This window comes from Ciconia boyciana, chromosome 14, assembly GCF_034638445.1.
Source record: "Ciconia boyciana chromosome 14, ASM3463844v1, whole genome shotgun sequence".
NCBI classification, from domain to species: Eukaryota; Metazoa; Chordata; class Aves; order Ciconiiformes; family Ciconiidae; genus Ciconia; species Ciconia boyciana.
In genome coordinates, this window is record NC_132947.1 from 9,474,035 (window position 1) to 9,491,422 (window position 17,388).

The 17,388-nt window shown below is 39.9% G+C and overlaps 1 long non-coding RNA gene across 2 annotated transcripts in view; it reads left to right on the plus strand.

Moving 5' to 3' along the window:
- The first annotated feature begins 757 nt into the window (after positions 1–757).
- LOC140659455 (uncharacterized) overlaps positions 758–17,388 on the plus strand; it is a 77,034-nt gene continuing 60,403 nt past the window's right edge. The window contains exon 1 of one of the 2 annotated variants that reach the window (XR_012045136.1): positions 758–800. This is a non-coding gene — a long non-coding RNA (uncharacterized lncRNA). The remainder of the gene's footprint in view (positions 801–17,388) is intronic. The other variant, XR_012045135.1, reaches the window with a different exon arrangement.

Below are 17,388 nucleotides of genomic sequence, written 5' to 3' on the forward strand. Positions count from 1 at the left end.
TTACCTACTCAGTGTGCTGTGTCCTTCCTTCCCATACAACAAAAATGATTTGAAGATACAACACGTCCACGCTCTAGTTCTGCTCTGTAAGAAGTTCAACTAAAAACACAACTAAAAACTCATAGGCCATTTAAAGATAAGAGTATCCTGTTCCTACATAATTAGCTTTTTGTGCTTCATTTTGCCTAGCTATAACCTGTGGATAATAATCCCTCAGCTATTCTACTTTACTTTTCTCTTCTGATGGCATGTTCCTTTACAGCCTAAGCAAAGCTTCCTGAAATTCTTTAGTACTGCCTGTGTGCATAGAATGTCATTTTACGGTCCCCAGTCTTTGGTTGGTCTGCAGATCCTGCTAGCATAGAAATAATAATAAAAACTGTTTTTTCCTCTTTCATATATGCATGAACACAAAATTCCACTGTTACTTTTTGAGTTTAGTTTAACTGATTGAACATGATCAACTAATAGGATGTAGCTGAAAAAGCATACAGCTGCTTATTGGAATGATTTGCACAGAAGTTGCATTTTTAGTCACATGGTGAAGTTGGCTAGTTACAGTGAGAACCCCACTGCCCAGTGAAAGCGTGTGTCCCATCCCCATTTTCCTCTGGAAAGGCCTGACATAGATGTCGAGTGTGTTCTGTATGGAAGATGTTTTGTTTTAGAAAAGATTGTGACCTCAAAGGGCTATGTTAAGGGAACTATATTGTGTTTAAGTATTTCAGGACTCTGTTCTTCTGAAGCCTGTTCGTGTCTGGTATTTGTCCTCAGCAGCTGATCTTCAACTTCACTGCTCTGTAAGCAACCACTGATTATTCTGTTATTCTTTTCATGATTAACATTCTGAGCCTCAATGTTCAGCCTTAATATAAAGTGCAGAATAGAACCATCATCGAGAAGGAATCACTGTTGTAATCCTGAGAAAATGCATATGTGTGACTGGGTCACCAGGGAAATTGGAAAAAAATAAAAAATTGCTCTTGCAAAATCTGGAAGTAGACAGACTGTTAAAAGACTGATTTAGATCTCTGTTCTAGAAAATACTATCTAGGAAATGAATCCAGAACATCTATATGAAAGTTTTTCACTATTTAATCTCACTTTTTCAGAGTATGTTCTAATTAATTTAAAGATTTGCCTTCTTTTTCTCTCTATGTTTACACAAATATTTATCTTGCTATAAATAGATCTGCACTCACACTCCTAGCCAGGTTTTCAGACCGTGAAGGAATTTCAATACCTGAAAGATTCCTAGTTGTGTATATAGGTAATGATGTACCTGTCAGTGTGAAATGAGTTCAGACTTGAGGTCTACATGACAGTGGTCTGTGGTCTGTGCAGGGGTCTGTACGGATGGAACGTGGTACTTACTGTCTCTGATTAAAAGTGCCCATACATTTTCTTTGCTGGGGGTGAGGACCATTAGTTCAGGCATCGTGCAGTGCCTGATCAACTGACAGCCTGTCTTGTCATGATCAGGTGTGAGCTAAGCCATCACCTCTGTGTGCACAAGAGAGAAAAGAGAAAGGCATCCCTCCCTCTCCTCCATGCGTGCAGCCTTCTGCTGCGCCACACGTTTGGAGACATTGGAACAATCCAGGCTAGTCTGCGTTTTGCTTCCATAGGGTTGTTACTGATCCTTATAAGAGATTGTAAGGGTGGAAGAGAGAACAGGACGGAACATGCAAACCCCAGCCTTGCCACGGTTATAGTAGCACAGCTAGTGTGAATACCACAGCATACAGGTTTCACAGACATCCTACAAAGCTGTTACGAAACTGTCTCTGGAAGTCTTCAGTACATTGATTTTGCTAGATTCATTGTCATTATTGAATTTAGGTGTGGCATGAATCACTTATTTATAAACTGAAATTCCTAAAATTAGGGGCCTAACATAGAAAGATTCTGATTTTCCAGAATTCTGAGCTTTAACAGTTGCCATTAGCTTTCCTGGGATCTGCTGAGTGTTCAGCATGGCAGCGTGACCTCTTATTTAGGTACACAGCATCTGAAAACGTCGACTTTCATTTTCAAAGCAAGGAATGCATTTGTATGGACTTCTTTCTTAAGAGGCTACTGTTCTTTTCTTGATATTACTTGGAGGTTCTCAGTGGCCTTGGGAATTGGGCTCAGAAGCTCGGAGTTTAGCTTGTTACAAGGTTTCAGCTTTGCAGAATGCTTTGATAATCTGGACTGGATGACTGCTTCACATCTTACACTGCTGTATTTAAGGTAGTGGACCTATGCCCATTTCCATTTTTGGTGCTTTTTTTCACTGGCAGAAGTAAGGCTTTTCATGGCAGACAGAACAAAAGCAACAGAGGTAAATAACCCTTCCACGGAAAGTGCAATGCTTTTGTTTTATGTCCGTCACACATGCTCCTGATCTGTAAATGGGGCTTCTAGGCAACACAAATAAACACGGCAATTCACAATGCTATGCTGGGCTTGTATCCACACTCACAGATGTTGCTGTCTTCCACTGCATAGGAGGCATTATAATAGGGATGAGTATAATCAGTTTAGTACCTGGACTTGGATTAAAAACAGATAGCTGGTGCAATCTCAAGAGCTGAGTTACACATTGCTGGGAAGTTCAGGCTGAGCTTTGACAATGCTAGACTACTTAAGGCAACCAGAGCGAACACCTGGCATCATTTAACAACTTGACTAAAAATATGTTTTTTCACATTAATACTCAGGAGGAATGTGCCTCTGACCCCTCCTGGGTGTGGTATGAGGAAAGCCACAGCCATTGGAAGAATGTCATTAACGTCAATCAGGCAATGATCAAAAAACAGCCCCACCCACCCTGCTATGGTGTGAATGTGTCACACAGACACTAACTATTAACAGCAACTAGTGCATGGGATTTCTGTATCAGTCTTATTTGAGCCCTATATGTTTATTTTTTCCCTCCATGATCTTTTCCTGTTTACCACCTTTTTTATAATCAAGTCACCCATCTTGGCTTCTTCAGGCTAGGGTCATTCCAGCACTGGGAGGCACTGGGAGACCCTCTGTGCTTTCCAGTCTCGTCCTCCTTATCTTCCCATTTCTGTTTTTACAGATCCTCTCTTCATGATAAGTGACATTTCAGTCTCAAAGCTGTGTTTTGAAAGCTAGCTTGAATTTTAATCAACAGTATGATCAGGATCTCTTACAGATACTATACAGCGTGTCTGGCTGTCGTTGTGCATAGCCCACTGAGTAGGAGATTTGGCATTCAAGGAACTGTCTGTGCATGTCCTTAAGTCTAATGATGATAAGCTATTGTTAAGTCTTTAGTACAGCATATTAAATTTTGTACCAATTAGCATGTAGTAATGCCATCTTCATATGAACTCAATACCCACCAAAGTCAATGGTAGGAGTGTTGTGTTAATCTCAGTTTATTTTTAATGATAATCTAACTTAAAGCTGAGTTTGGTCTTGTACTTACTACTTGGAATGACAGTGTATGAACTGACCTAGCAAACCAGTCAAAAGACCTAACATTCAAAATGGGGTGCAAAAGAAACCATACATATAAAATTAGTCTGATTTTCTATCAAGTCTGGGTGCAGATGCTGTTTGAAAATTGATTGTGTTGTATTACCTTCTTCAGTCTCCATGTACAGTACTCATATAACATCTTTCCCCTTTCTTGTGATCACTGTTTATACTTTTATTTATTATTAGAAGAGGAACTAAAGGTCTGAAAGGCTAGCAGAAGATAAAAAACAGCACACAGAAGTAACTTGCCTAAAGTCATGTGGCAGGTCAATGGTTGTTTTTAAATCAAGTAAATAAATGTCCATTGTATTACACTGGCATCAAAATAATATAAAAGATCATCCTAACTTAAACACAGCAACGGTACAGTCTACGTCACAGAGTTTGCATGCAGGAGCTACTGAACAGTTATTGTGTGACTGTATTTTACAAAGTTAGTCCTAAGGGAATATTTTGCAGTCAAATGATGGCTGAGAGCTCTGGCCCACCACAGCTTCCTGTCTCCTTCCCCAGGGGCAAAAATCAATGTCTGTCACATCTGTAAAGTCACACTGGCTTTGGATTATTCTCTACATTTTTCTTTAATTACGTCCCCTTTTTTGCTTCTTAAGAGACTCTTAAAATTTTCAAATATAATAAGAAATAATAATAACCAATTAAAAAGCTGTGGGTATTAAGTGGGAAATAACAGACTCAAACAAAAGTCAAGGATTATCTTGGGAAATGACGTTTATGGATCCTGGAGCACTCAGTTCTGTGAGGCAATCTGAGGTTTTGGCCGTGCTTGAAAATGAGGCAGCATAGCTTTACAAGGTAAAGCTTTGACAGAAATCACCAAAGTAAATCTTCTGCAAGGTTGAATGTGGAGGTGAAGGAGCTGCTGTATCTCCATTCCCCACATTAGCACTCCTTACTGTATTGCTTGTGCTCTTTGTCACATTGGACCCCATTCGTATCAAGGCCATATCATTCACTGTGTTAACCAAAACAGTCCTGTGGCAGCAGCCAGGGTGTAGACATGGTTATACAAGAAAAAAAATATTTTCCCCATATACTGTATTTCCCTTGTAAAGTTAATACAAACCATATGAGTAAAAGCATTTTTTGTGTTGTAACTCCACCAGGACAATCAAATATTATTTATATACCATATAGTGTGCACTGAAGAAAAGGGCTAACAGTATTTGTATGAAAAGCTTCCTAAGGCACAAAATAAACATGCTGAGTTGAGTCGATGATTAGTAGCATCCAAGAGATTTTAATACACGCTGTGCTCTCCAGCTGTACGTTTGTAAGCAAGGCGTCACAACAGATAACTGCCCAGTCAAAGAGTTACAGTTGGACAGTATGTTTGTATACAGACTAATGTATAGGAATTTAGAAAATCATTTCAGATGGTATTTGCTTTGAAAATACAGCCTATGTGGAGGAAGTTGCAAAGCCCAAATGTTGCATTGTTTGGTCTTTCTCTTCTTTTATGGTTGAATACTGGGGTTTAAAGACATCTTATTCAAACATAATAAGGTATATCTTCAAAAGTAGCTGAAAAAGGTTATACCTTTTCTACTAAAAAAAACCCCTGCCCACAAAAAAACAGCATGTGAAAGCATTAGCTACTAAAAGTAAGTCCTACTTATTTTATCTACATTACAGCTTGAACACCTTAGCTTTCTGTAAAGAAGACAACACTTTTAAGTATAACTGGACCTTGGGCTTTAACATGAACTGTGTAACATATACTGAAGTCTATACTGAATGGTTCATGAATTACATTCTGATGACACTCCCAAACAAAATAAAGTCAAGACAGAAGAAAAACAGTTTATCAGCTCTGCAAACATGAACACTTCTGCAAAAGTGTAGGACCAAGGATTTGTCCTTATAAATCCCTGTGATCATCAAATGTTATGTGAAGTTCAGGATAGTGAGCAGACACTCAGACTAAATTGGCTTCATTGGTTTAATTTGGTATACTTCCCTAGGAAAGGATTGGGTACAATCTCAACAAGGATTTCTGGATTTGATCTTTTTTTGTGTAGCCTTTCTCATGTGAATCAGGCTTTCAGGATCAGGATCAAGGCCCTCATCCAAAGGCTTCTCAAGTCAATGGAAAAACTCTCATTGTCTTCAGTGGGCTTTGGATCAGGCCCCAAAAGTTGAGTCATACTTTGAATGGAACATTGTTTGAAGCAAAACAGGCTCAAGGCTTCATTCACATAGAGGTTTTAACTGTTAAGTGAAATTTCCTGAACACTTCCTGTGCCCTGCCGTCTACTTCCTGCTGCCTCTTCTCCCGAGGACACAAATGGTCAGGGAGAAGACCATGAGCCTGGTGCCTAACTCGAGTGGTCTTCATCCTGTTCTCTGCTACCTTTTCTCTGTCAAATCATGGGAAATGTCTGTGTCATATGACCAAAATGCAGATGTCCCTCGTATCTGATAATGTAACAGTAATGCTCTGGTTAGGTCATGTGACCAGAATATGTCCCATATTGTGACAGAACATCCATGCACTAATGTAACAAGGAAGTTGTTCCATTTCAGTCACTCGAAAACATGTCTGGCCACCTGGTCATGAAGGACCAAAGCTTACTGTCCTCAAGAGCTTCCAGTAGGAGCCACCATCACTATGTTCACCTTCCCAAATTGTCCTTGAAGAACATGCAAGCATTAGCCCAAAATAATTAATAGCCCAGTAGCTAGGACAATTAGCTGGAATGTGAGAGATTTCATAAGTCAAACCCAGAAGTAGAACTCATGCCCCAAGTCTAACGTGAGGGTATTAATCACCAGACCAGTGGTTGCTTTAGGGCTCTCCTGTTGTGCTATTCTATTTTGATTAAAAATTCAGCAGATCAGTGGAACTAAAGAGATAATTTTGAGCTACAATGGTTGGAGTACTTCTGTGGGATGTGGGAGACCAAGTTCAATGCATATTTAATATTTATACAAAATAGGACAGTTCTAATGCCATGTTGCCATGAAAAGTTTCAGGTTCAACATAGTGTAATTTTCCTTTAAAAAAAAAAAAACAAAACAGAGAAACTCTTCATCGGAAAATTCCCAAGTAGCTTTTCCTCTTTAACTACCTATCGGGTTTGCCAAAGTAGTTGACGTACAATGAGATTTTTGCCCTCTGTAATTTAAATCCATGGGTTTTTTCTAAGGCTGATTCATTTTACAAAAACACACAACAAATAAACAAACACATAACTGGAGTTAAGAAGAAGCATGTGTTATGGATTAGGAAAAAGAGCACCCCTCGAAAGCTCAGCTGGTCCTGTTCATTATAAAGATAGTGTTAATTTTTTTCCATTTCATTGTCTTCCTCTTTGTCTGTGCTTCTTTTCTCACAGCGTCTCCCTTCGTTTTTTCTCTCTGGTACAGTCCTTACTCCATGTGTCATTTGTTTGCTTTCCTTGCTTCTAGGCTTTGTCTAGACCGGGATGTGGAATGTGTTAGCTAGCACCAGTTAACAGTAGAACAGATAAGACAGTGAGCCTTTGACATGTTTTAAATTAACTTAGTTAGATATACTAAAATATTAAATATCTCATTGTCTAGATGAGCCCTTTATTTCTCTGAAATGAATGCTGGGTCCTTTCTAGAGTAGTGTCAATACCAGTCCCATCACCATACTTTCTGAACACCTTCCAGCCTTGCATAAAGCAACACAAATCAGACCTGCCATAGGCAGTTCATTCTCTCGTTCTCTCCCCAGATGGAGAACTGGGTTTGCAGGCAAGTGTTTTTCTTTCTGTAGACTCGTTTTTGTTGAAAATGACATACCTGTGCTGTGTTCATGTTTGTGTTTGAGAAGGTGGGTCAAAGCATGCCTGATGCTTGGAGTAGAAGGTAATAATGGACTTCAGGTGCTGCAGTGTTTATTCCAGGGATTCAGGGACATCTCTGTTTCCTTAACAAATGAATTTTAACTGAACTGAGCATGCAGAGCAATGGTGTTTGCAAATATGCATTGTAAATACAATGGAGAGAGACAGGGAGAAGTAAGCAGAAGCAGCTTAGGACACAAATATGAAGAAAAAAACCATCATAATTTGATGTAATGTATTACTTCCCACCTAACTTGAGATTTCAATTTTCTCTCCTCCCTCTCCCTCACCACCCAAGTTCCTACAGCAAGTTTGGAGCCACTCCGGTGAAATTGCAGTGATTGACAGCACAAGGAACTCGATCAAAATTAAACTCATTTCCCCCATAGGTCCATACAGGTTTTTTCTTTGGTTTATAGGAGATGCATATGTGTAACTAAGTCCAAATTTGGCAAAGATATGACTTTTGAATCAATTCACAATGAGTCTCATTCATCCCACTGTAGCTGAAGCGCAGCATCTCACACTAGAATGTGATTAGCGTCTCCATACAGCAATATCCCTACCCTTTTTTTTCTTTTAAGCATATAATTGGTGAGGCAGAATGTACCTGGAATGTATCTTGCTGCAGCAGACACAACAGCTCTGCCCTTTGGAAACTGATACTCAAAATTTCTTAGCTACAGTCCAGTTGTCATAAGAAGAGATGATAAATTAGCCATGGGGCTGGGGCGGGACAGAGGGGCTGAGGGGTTGGGAACTGGCAGGGAAACGGCTAAGTAGATTCAAGGAACAGTAAAGCAGTCCAAAAGCTGGAGGAGAACTGCTGGAGAGATCTCTAGTTTGAAAGCCAAATATTTCCAGGCAAAAGCCAGAAGGGCTATATAAACGTAAATGAGTGGGTGGACAGAATAGATCAGCCATGTATTCAGAGGTCTTTCGATTCACTGACCCTCTTTAGCACCAGACGCTGCTTTTAATGCACAGCTGGCTGGTGGAGGAGTCTTTCAGTGTAAACAGAGTGGGAGATGGATCTAATATCCTGGATGGAGCCTAGAGCCATTTGCCCAGTACTGTACTTGTCCTGACTGAAGGTTGGGATCTTTTTGATCATGTCCCGCACGTTGTACTGTACTCAGATGAATCACTTCCTGCCTTTGCCCTTTTTGCTTGCTGCTGCATCACGGCAGCACTGCTCTGGGACTGGATCCTGAAGCCTGGGCTGAGCTGTTTGTGTTCTCTGTGCTCGGTCCTGGCGCCTGCTTGAACGGAGGAAAGGCTGCTGTGCGTCTAAACTGCTGTGTCATACTTAGTTATTAATGACCGAGAACCACATGACACAAAGTTCTGGGAAGCTCAAGCAGATTCCAGGAAGGGGTCAAGGAGTTCAATAAACAGTTTTATTAGAATTTGAATTGCAACCAAAAGGCTACACATTTACTTTTTTATAAAAACTTTGTGAGTGTTACTTGAATTTAGAAATCCTATGAGTGGCAGAAAAAGCACAGAGGGTTATCTTTTCTTCCAGCTGATTTTTATGTCACTGCTGGTTCAAAGTTTTCCTTGATAAGAAAACCTGAATATACCCTTCATTTACATTTTTCAGTTACCTTTCCAGTTTGTTGGTATACTGCAGGGTTATCTGAACTTCAGTCCTAGAAGTGCATCATGATCAAAGGGTCAGATTCTTGCCTCAGTTATACTGGTGGAAATTCAGAAATCAGTGGAGCAATGCTAGATTTCCACCAATATGTCTCACACTACCATAAAGCCTAGTGTAGGCATGTCACACATCATGGTTAAAAAAAGAGACATAAATTCTGGATTAGTTTATTACATTAGTAACATGCAGGGTTATCATTCAGGATGACAGATACCATATCAATGCATATTGCTGAGAATAGGTTGGAAAGGGTATTCATATTGACACAGAGGAATCGCGTGGCATGGTGAAAAGATATGGGGTGAGTCTCAGCAGGCAGATGGCCACATCTCAGTGTCCCCATAGTAAGTGGCACTAATTGGCTCTGCTTCCTGGCAGCAAGCCCGTGAACTGAGTAAGTTGGTGCTCAGTAAAAAACAATTTTTCAGTAAATTGCCTTTGCTAAAGTAATTGCTTTTACATTATCTCTACCGCACACTCGTTAAGACCAAGCTACAGTTCTGTCTCACTGAACATGCTTTTAATTAGTGTTTCTGGCTTTACTTCTGTGTTTCCTTTTACTGCCATCAAGCACTATGAGTTGTCTAGCACTGTGTATGGTATAAATTGATCAATTTGTTCATTCATCAATTTATATTTGTCTGAAGAAATGTGAAATAGGAATACATCTCCCTTTGAAAGTGACCATAAAGCATCCATTATAGTAAATATTAATGATACATTAATGAGCATTGCTATTCCACTGTTACTAATGAGTACTGAGGCACAGAAATGAAGGGTCCAAGTGACCGTATTCTGAAGTAAAATTAAGGTGCTTTTTGGCCTTACTAGGAAGTGAAGGAACATGACCAAGTTGCTACTTGAGATAAAAAGAAGAGCTAAAACTAGAGGTCAGGTCTGCCTCATACTCTACTGATCTGTCCATGGGACAAAATCCTCTTAGTGCTAGCTTTTGTTGGCTGTTTGCTACAAACCACAGCTCTGTATGACAATGTTTAGCAGTTCTGCATATGAATACACAGAACAAAATTTTCCCCACAAATAGTGTTGAATGCCCCAAAGCTCTGCACTGGGTCATTCACTGGGTGTTGTAGCTACCTTTGGGGTAAAAAACAGCAAGTACTCAACAAAACATACAGAACTACTCGGCAGCCTTTAATGGAGGAAGTGAAAAAATATTGCATCTGTTTGAAATAAACGGGGAATTTTAGAGAGGCAGAATGGAATTACCCAAGCTGGAATCTGACTTCAGTTAACTGGTGTTAACTCTTGCAAAAGCAGCCACAAATTTTTCAGTGATCACACTGGTCAGAAGTTCAGTTTGACCTCTTGTCTTATGGGTGGCATTCCAAACATCCTGGTGCCTCCTACTGTGAGGAGGTGGGCTAGCTCATTGCTGACTCAGATAAAATCACTATATTATTTATTAATCTCTAAGGCCGCTTCCACACAACTTGGAGTTTATCAAAGCCTTTGCCTAAAATTTGCCACCACTTGGCATGGCTATTCCAAGGTTCCTCATTAGAAAAGCTTTTTGAAGCATGGCATATCCAATCGGTTGAATGCTGCAGGACAATGGCTAATATCTGTAGCAGTTCTGTGACATTTATATCAATAATTTCTGGTCTAATGCAGATTATTTGCAGAGGCTGTTGAAGTTCTGTGGTACTACAGAGTACTCCATAAACTCTACTTCATGTAAAAGCTGCAAATAGATATGCAAAAGATATTTTTTCATGCCAGAGAATTTGCATCTTAGGGTATGTCTAAAGCTGTGACTGGAAGGTGTAATTGTGGCATATACAGGGATCTCTGAACTTCTTTTATCTTAGGTGGCACAGGTAACAGGAGAAATGAAGGCATGCTGACATAGATTTAAGCTTTCTAAGTCTTTGTAAGTCTACTAGTTCTCTGGGTACCAATAAGGGCGGTGCAGCTTAAGAGCTGCAGATCACCTTAAACAAAAGCACTAAATAATTTCTTTGCCCCAAAATATGAACCAATTCTAATCAAACGTGTTGCACACATTTATAAACAGTCAGTCTCATAGTTTCCTAGGATTTCTAGCCTCATAGGAAACACAGTACAAAAAGTAGCGGAACTAATGAATCTTGGTTTTCTGTGCCTTTATGTCCTGTGGTGTGTGCTCTGATGGGTGTGACCTCCATTGCGAGATTTTCCCATAGCTGGGCATTTACTGTTCTTTCTCATCTGCTTTCTCTGGTATTGAATACAAAGTCACTTCTACTGAAGCTCTTCCCTTCATAGATGCATTACTAAAATCTTTTCTCTATCTGACTACTACAATGAAACATAAAATCTTAACAAATTTAGACCTCTGTCTTTATATCATATTTAGTGGAAAGCTGCCAGTCGCTTCGAAAGTATAAAGAATTGATGGATAAAGAGACACATGTATGTAACACATGCAAACATAGCACAACCACATAAATCCCATTTCCTTAGGAAACCAGGTTAAAGATAAGAAGTCTAGCAAGAGTCATTGCAGAAAACTCCGCCAAAGATGAAGCTAGCATGAAAATGGGGGAGATGGCAAAGGAAAATTTAACATTTTACTGGATAACTATTTCTCTCAAATTTTCATTTGAAAGCCAGTTTTTAGCAAAATTTATTTGCTGCAAAAGAAATTATATAAAATTAAACTTGATTTTCTATCACTAAAATTTCCATAGAAAGTTTTAGATCAGGCATGGTTAGAAAGCCCAAGAAAGCTTCCAAACAACAACCAAACCAGACAGGCAAATCTCTTTTAGTTGGAAAATGTAAGGATCAACAGAAACATGACGTGGGAAAATATACATGCACTGAGGTGGAAGTTCTTAGGAAGTGAGGACCATTCAGTAACTTGCTTTGGATTTGGGTGACAGTGAAAAAAATTACCCACAGAAATTGTCCACGCAACAGTGTCCTGTTTATATCTTGTGGTCTTATGAGTAACTGACTGGAAAAAAACAAGAATGAAAAGATAACAATTACAATAAAATTAAATTAAATAAGCCAGTGACTCATTACAGAGTAGTAAAAACAAAAACAAGATCATTTAGGACTCAATAACAACAGAAGAATTAAAAGGAAACACAAAAATGGCTAGATCATTTTCCTTATATATACAATCAACCACATTGAGATAGGAAAGGAGTAGAACTGATTACACAGTTATTCAGTGAAAGGCAGAAAATTTAGAAAATATTGATTATAATACTACAGTACTTTGGCAACCACATTAATTTTAGTGGGACAATGCTTTTTTCTTAAGTGTCATAGAGGAACATAATTCAACATGCATCCTACCAAGGTATACTACTGGAACTGACAACAGTATTTATCCTACATACTCAGTCTTGCTCCATAAATGTGTTTTATTAAGCAATATTGTTAGACTTCAGAAAAGTGTTATCAGTGAAGACCCATCCATTACCTCCTTCATAGTTTTGGTATAGACTCAGGGCTAATCCCTGAGTAAGGGCAATCCAGGAAACTCTTGAAATATTTAAGCAAACTAGAGCTCAATTTCATATGTCTCTATTGGGACAATTTGTGAAGTTGTGCTTCAGAGCACAGTAGTGCTAGGAACTGTACATTCTGAACTCAGTGCTTTTCATGGAAATCTGACATGAAATGCTGAACCCTACACAGCTGTAGTGCTTTGATTAAGAAAAAACTCTAAAAGATTTATTCTGAAGAAGAAAATGGATTATATAAAGGGATACCTTGACTTTTCAATGCCATTCAGTTGCCAATGCCAATAACAAGCTGAAAAATTCAGGGTAGAATATCAAAATCCCCAAAGTTTGTAGTCATTTTTATTGGCTCACCTCTGAACAAATTTGATCTTTCTGTCTCTTTTGTCACTTATTTCTAGTGTTCTCATTGCCACAATCCCTAAAAGATCACTTCTTTAGCATATAAGCTTGATGGAGATAGCATATAAGCTTGATGAGCACGGTGACTCTTGGACTGGTTTTGAGTTGTTTGTGATATAGTTTATGGACCTTTAACTTTTCTGCAGTGGAGAGGTTGACCTGCTACTCCTGAAGCTTTAGAAATTCTGTAGAAATACATCTTGTTTAGTTCTGCTTTAGCATTGCAATCCAAAGAACAAAAAGCACTTTATAAACACAAAAAATGTGTGTTCATACCACTAATAAGGTAAAGTAGTATCTTGGAGGAAAACAAGACACAAAGCAGTGAAGTGATTTCCCCTTATTTGCTCTGGGAGCCACTAGGAGAGCAATAAATAGAATCTAAATCTCCTGACTGCTTGTCCTGCGCTTCAGCCACGAGACTAGGCTTCATCTGACAGACGCTGATTTCTGGGGTGTGCATTGTTTCTCTGCACAGATGGTAAATCCTCCTGTAGAGTAAACAGCCTGAAAAGGGAACAGCTGCAGATGCCTTTTTGACAAGCACCTCGCCTGATGCTGGCCATGTGGAAGATTTGTACCCGTCAGATATATTATACTGTCCTCATCTTCAGTTGTGCTGTGTTGTTTACAGCCTGGTTCCCTGGAAGTCAATAAAGCTTTTCACAGCTAGTCCTTCAATTCTTGAAAAGACATGACTCAAGTATTTTTAACTGTTTCGCACCAAGACTACTGTTTGTTGCTGTTCTGTGCTTGAGTTGCTTCTGTCCTTCAGTGTGATGTAACTGAGCAGAAATGTTCTTCTTGAGTGTTCCTGGTACTAAAAGCTGCAGCCATGAGTTTAACGTAGAGCTGAACAGATTTCATGCTCACTTACATTTACCAGTCCATACATTTCAAAGTTTGTCGGGCTGAACAAACACAGTCCTCATGAGCAGTTCAGCTCTTTCACCACCATGAAATACGCTACCTAACTGAGACCACATATGGCAAGGTCACTATCAGTTTCTGGTTTGCACACATGAGCCTTTTTCTAGGGAAGAAGTTGTCTCTTCAGTCAAGAAAGCTAGTATGAAACATTTTCTTGCCCCTGGCCTCTCTAGCCCTGGGTTACCAAAAGAATGACACAGAACTCTCTCGTTGCGTGTTTGTATTCATTGTACAAATGTTTACTGCTGACATCAAGTTCCAATTTGCTAGATGCATGCTCCAGTTTTGATGAAAGTGTGCTGAATGTATACATCTGCTCTAAAATAGTAACTTACCAACTGGGTTTAGTATTTTAAAATGTCACTGCCATTGTTGTAACAGATGCTAGAAATAAGCTGACAACACAGATTTTCCACTGAGGAGTCATTCATGGGTGCTGCTTTTGTCGCAGAATCCATCAGTTCTCTAACTCATAGCTCAAAGGTAACCACAACTTTGCTTTTCTTAAAATGCTGAAGATTGTGTCCTAGGTGATTATAAATACTTAGTTTTATTTAATCCCAGAAATGTACTCAGTTTGTTACTAGACAAATGTAACAGAATCAGTCCCCTGTTTGAAGAGATTACAAAATAAAAGGTGATGATAGAGAAAAAAAGTGAGGAGCCTAGAGCTATGAATAAGGCAGAAGACTCTTCTGAGAGGTTATTGGAAATTCACTGGAAACCACCAAACTATAAAACTAGAGACTGAGTTCACATCATCTGCACTGACATGTAGTCTGTTCAGCATAAACTAGGAGGGATGGACTGAGTCAGCTTCTCTTCCACCTCTTCCAAAAACCTAGCAAAACATCCAGGAAAAGTATCATGCTGAATTGGCATACTGCCAGGCAGAATAGCTAGGAAGCAAAGAGGAGGTGTTCTGGCAAGAATCCTCACCTCTGTTTTCTGTGACTCTGGGAAAACCAAGCTATAGAACTTCGAGAAGTATATGCTCCCACACCTGGACAAGAGCTGCAGCAAGAAATGAGCAACGGTTGACCATGATGTGACAGAATGGCTGAAGAAAGAGGCATAAAGGAGTGCTTCGATGTTTAGATTTAGGAAGGCAGGAGAGGACTGTAGCCTTAGTGAATTGACAGAGGATCTCCTCAGACAGATCAACAAAAGGAAGAGGATAACAGGAGCAGCTTTGGTCTATACTGATAATTAGGACTGAGCTTAAAGTTATCACAGAACATTTGTTAGTCACCAGTGTTACACAGGTCAGCTTTTGATGGCTGCACACCTCAGACTTGGAATAGCTGCTGAGATTCTAGTTGCAAGGTTAACCCAGCTTGATTCCCAGCTTGGCCTAAGCCTATCCTTAACCCTGACATGTTTTGAAACTCAGGCTACAAGGTATAATAAACAGGAACCACTTTGTTTTAAATATCAGTATAGACCAGGACTAATTTTATGACAAAATGGTCCACCAGGATGTTCTAGTATCTCTGTCTAATACTAGCTCTGCTAAATGAACTGCTGAGAAAATTAGTTTAACTACCAGAGAATAAGAAGATATGTTATACCTTGCAGATATCAAACCTGTTGTTTTCACTGTCTCCCTGAAATTTGTAACAGGCTTACACGACAAAAAAATTATTCAGGCAGTACAATTTGTAGTCAGTTGAGTTTCACTAAGCAAATGAAGTTATACTTGAAAAGTGTTTTTATGACAGTGTATCTGTGTTTACTAGGCCTTTTATCAACACACAAATGTAGTGAAAAAAATATTTATAACTGGCATTTGTGTTCCAGCAAATGTTTTAACATAGAGCTGATCTTAGAGCAAGTGCAAATACTGCCATGCGCTTCAGAGTGCTGGGATGTCACACAGATGCCCAATAAGCTGTGATTTGTTCCTGCAGCCCATGGGGAACTGGAGTAATTTGCAACAGAACTAATTTTTGTCTTCTGCAAGGCAAAAAAGTGAGGGGAGAGGGGAGAAAGCAGCAGGCATACATCAAGTGCTCTTTAAGCAGCTAGCCCCTGCCAAGGGAAGATAAGGAGAAATGAATTAGCTACTCTGGAACCAGCTCCACTTCTTTTTCTTAAATAACTTCGGCTTTGTGCCTAGTTAAAGCACATCCTTGCTTTGAATGCCTTGTTTCTGTTCCATGTCAATTTTCTAGTGCTAAACTAATTTGCTGAAGATCTGCTAATGTCCCTGCCAGAGGAGCTTCCATCGCTCTTATCTTTATTTACTCAGAAACATCATGACGGTACATTTTAGCCCTCTTTTCCTTCCAAATTATTCCCAGCATCATTCCCCATCTATCCCCAAAGCTGCTTCCTGCAGTGATACATCTTAGCAAGAGGATAATGAAAATCCAGCAGTAATGTCCTGGACCCATGTTGCACAATGACAATTAACAGAGGACTGACTAGCTGGCAACCCTAACCAAGTTTCTGAAGTTCTGTCAGTCAGCAGTCTGGAATGCCACCAACACGACAAAGCAGCACAGAAGAGCGTAGATGCCCTGCAACCTGCCATATAATGTTTACTCCAGTGAGGAACCCACTCTGCTTGAACCACTATGGATTGTCCATATCAGCTCTGAGCCACAGTGACGATGGCTGCCTTTCATGGGGCAGCTTACTGAACTTGGGAAGTCACAGCAAGGGTTGATCTGGTGCTGGACTGCTTAGCGTCAGTCTCTTCTTTGCTTCTTCCAAAATTATTTTGAGGAATCTGGGCTGGTTGCTGGGTTTTTTTAGCCAGTAACTGCAACAAGAAACAGGGATATACCTTAAGTGCTGGACTAATGTCATGAGACAGGCCCATACACGGTCCACGGTCCCTTATCTTGCAGGATCTGAACCTAGAACTCCACATAGTCTATTTCAAACTTTTAAGTCAGTGGACTATTTAATTATTTTGTAACGAAAATCTGTTGTTAGATTTGTCCGTTCTGCCTGTGTCTGCTCCTTTCTCCTTGAAGGCTGGCCCATTCTTCCATCTGGAGGACTGGGACATGGCTGTACACAGAGCATCCGCACTGGGCTGGAGGAGGTTACTGGAGGGCAGAAGGCTGATCCCTCCCTCTCTCTGAGGGCCAAATGAGGAGCCTCCCTTGAATGACGCAGGATGATCTTGTTCCCCAGCGCTAACCCTGCTAACCCAGGCAAAAATGATCCCTCCCAGGAGGGATCCTTTCATTGGATAGCAACTGAAGATGCTCCCTCCCCACAAGCAGAATGCCTCCAGCAGGATAAAGACACGGGGCCCTCCCTCTCTCCTGGAAGCTGAAGATATGCCAGAAGCCTGTTCCATACCTTCAGGGACTCAGCCATTTGCTGCTTCTTACCCTCTTTTCTTCACCTGCTTACTTGTGACACTTACCGGGACCAGATTTAATGGCACACTGTTTAGAACATACCAAGGATAAAGCTTTTCTGTTTTACTTTCTCTGTGGAATAAAGCCCAGGGTTAGACTGATTAGAGGTTCTCTTCAGTTTCCTGTTAAATCTTTTTTAATTATACATCTTTTTTAATCGCGATCTCTTGGCTGATGTTAAAAGGGAATGCAGTAGGTTT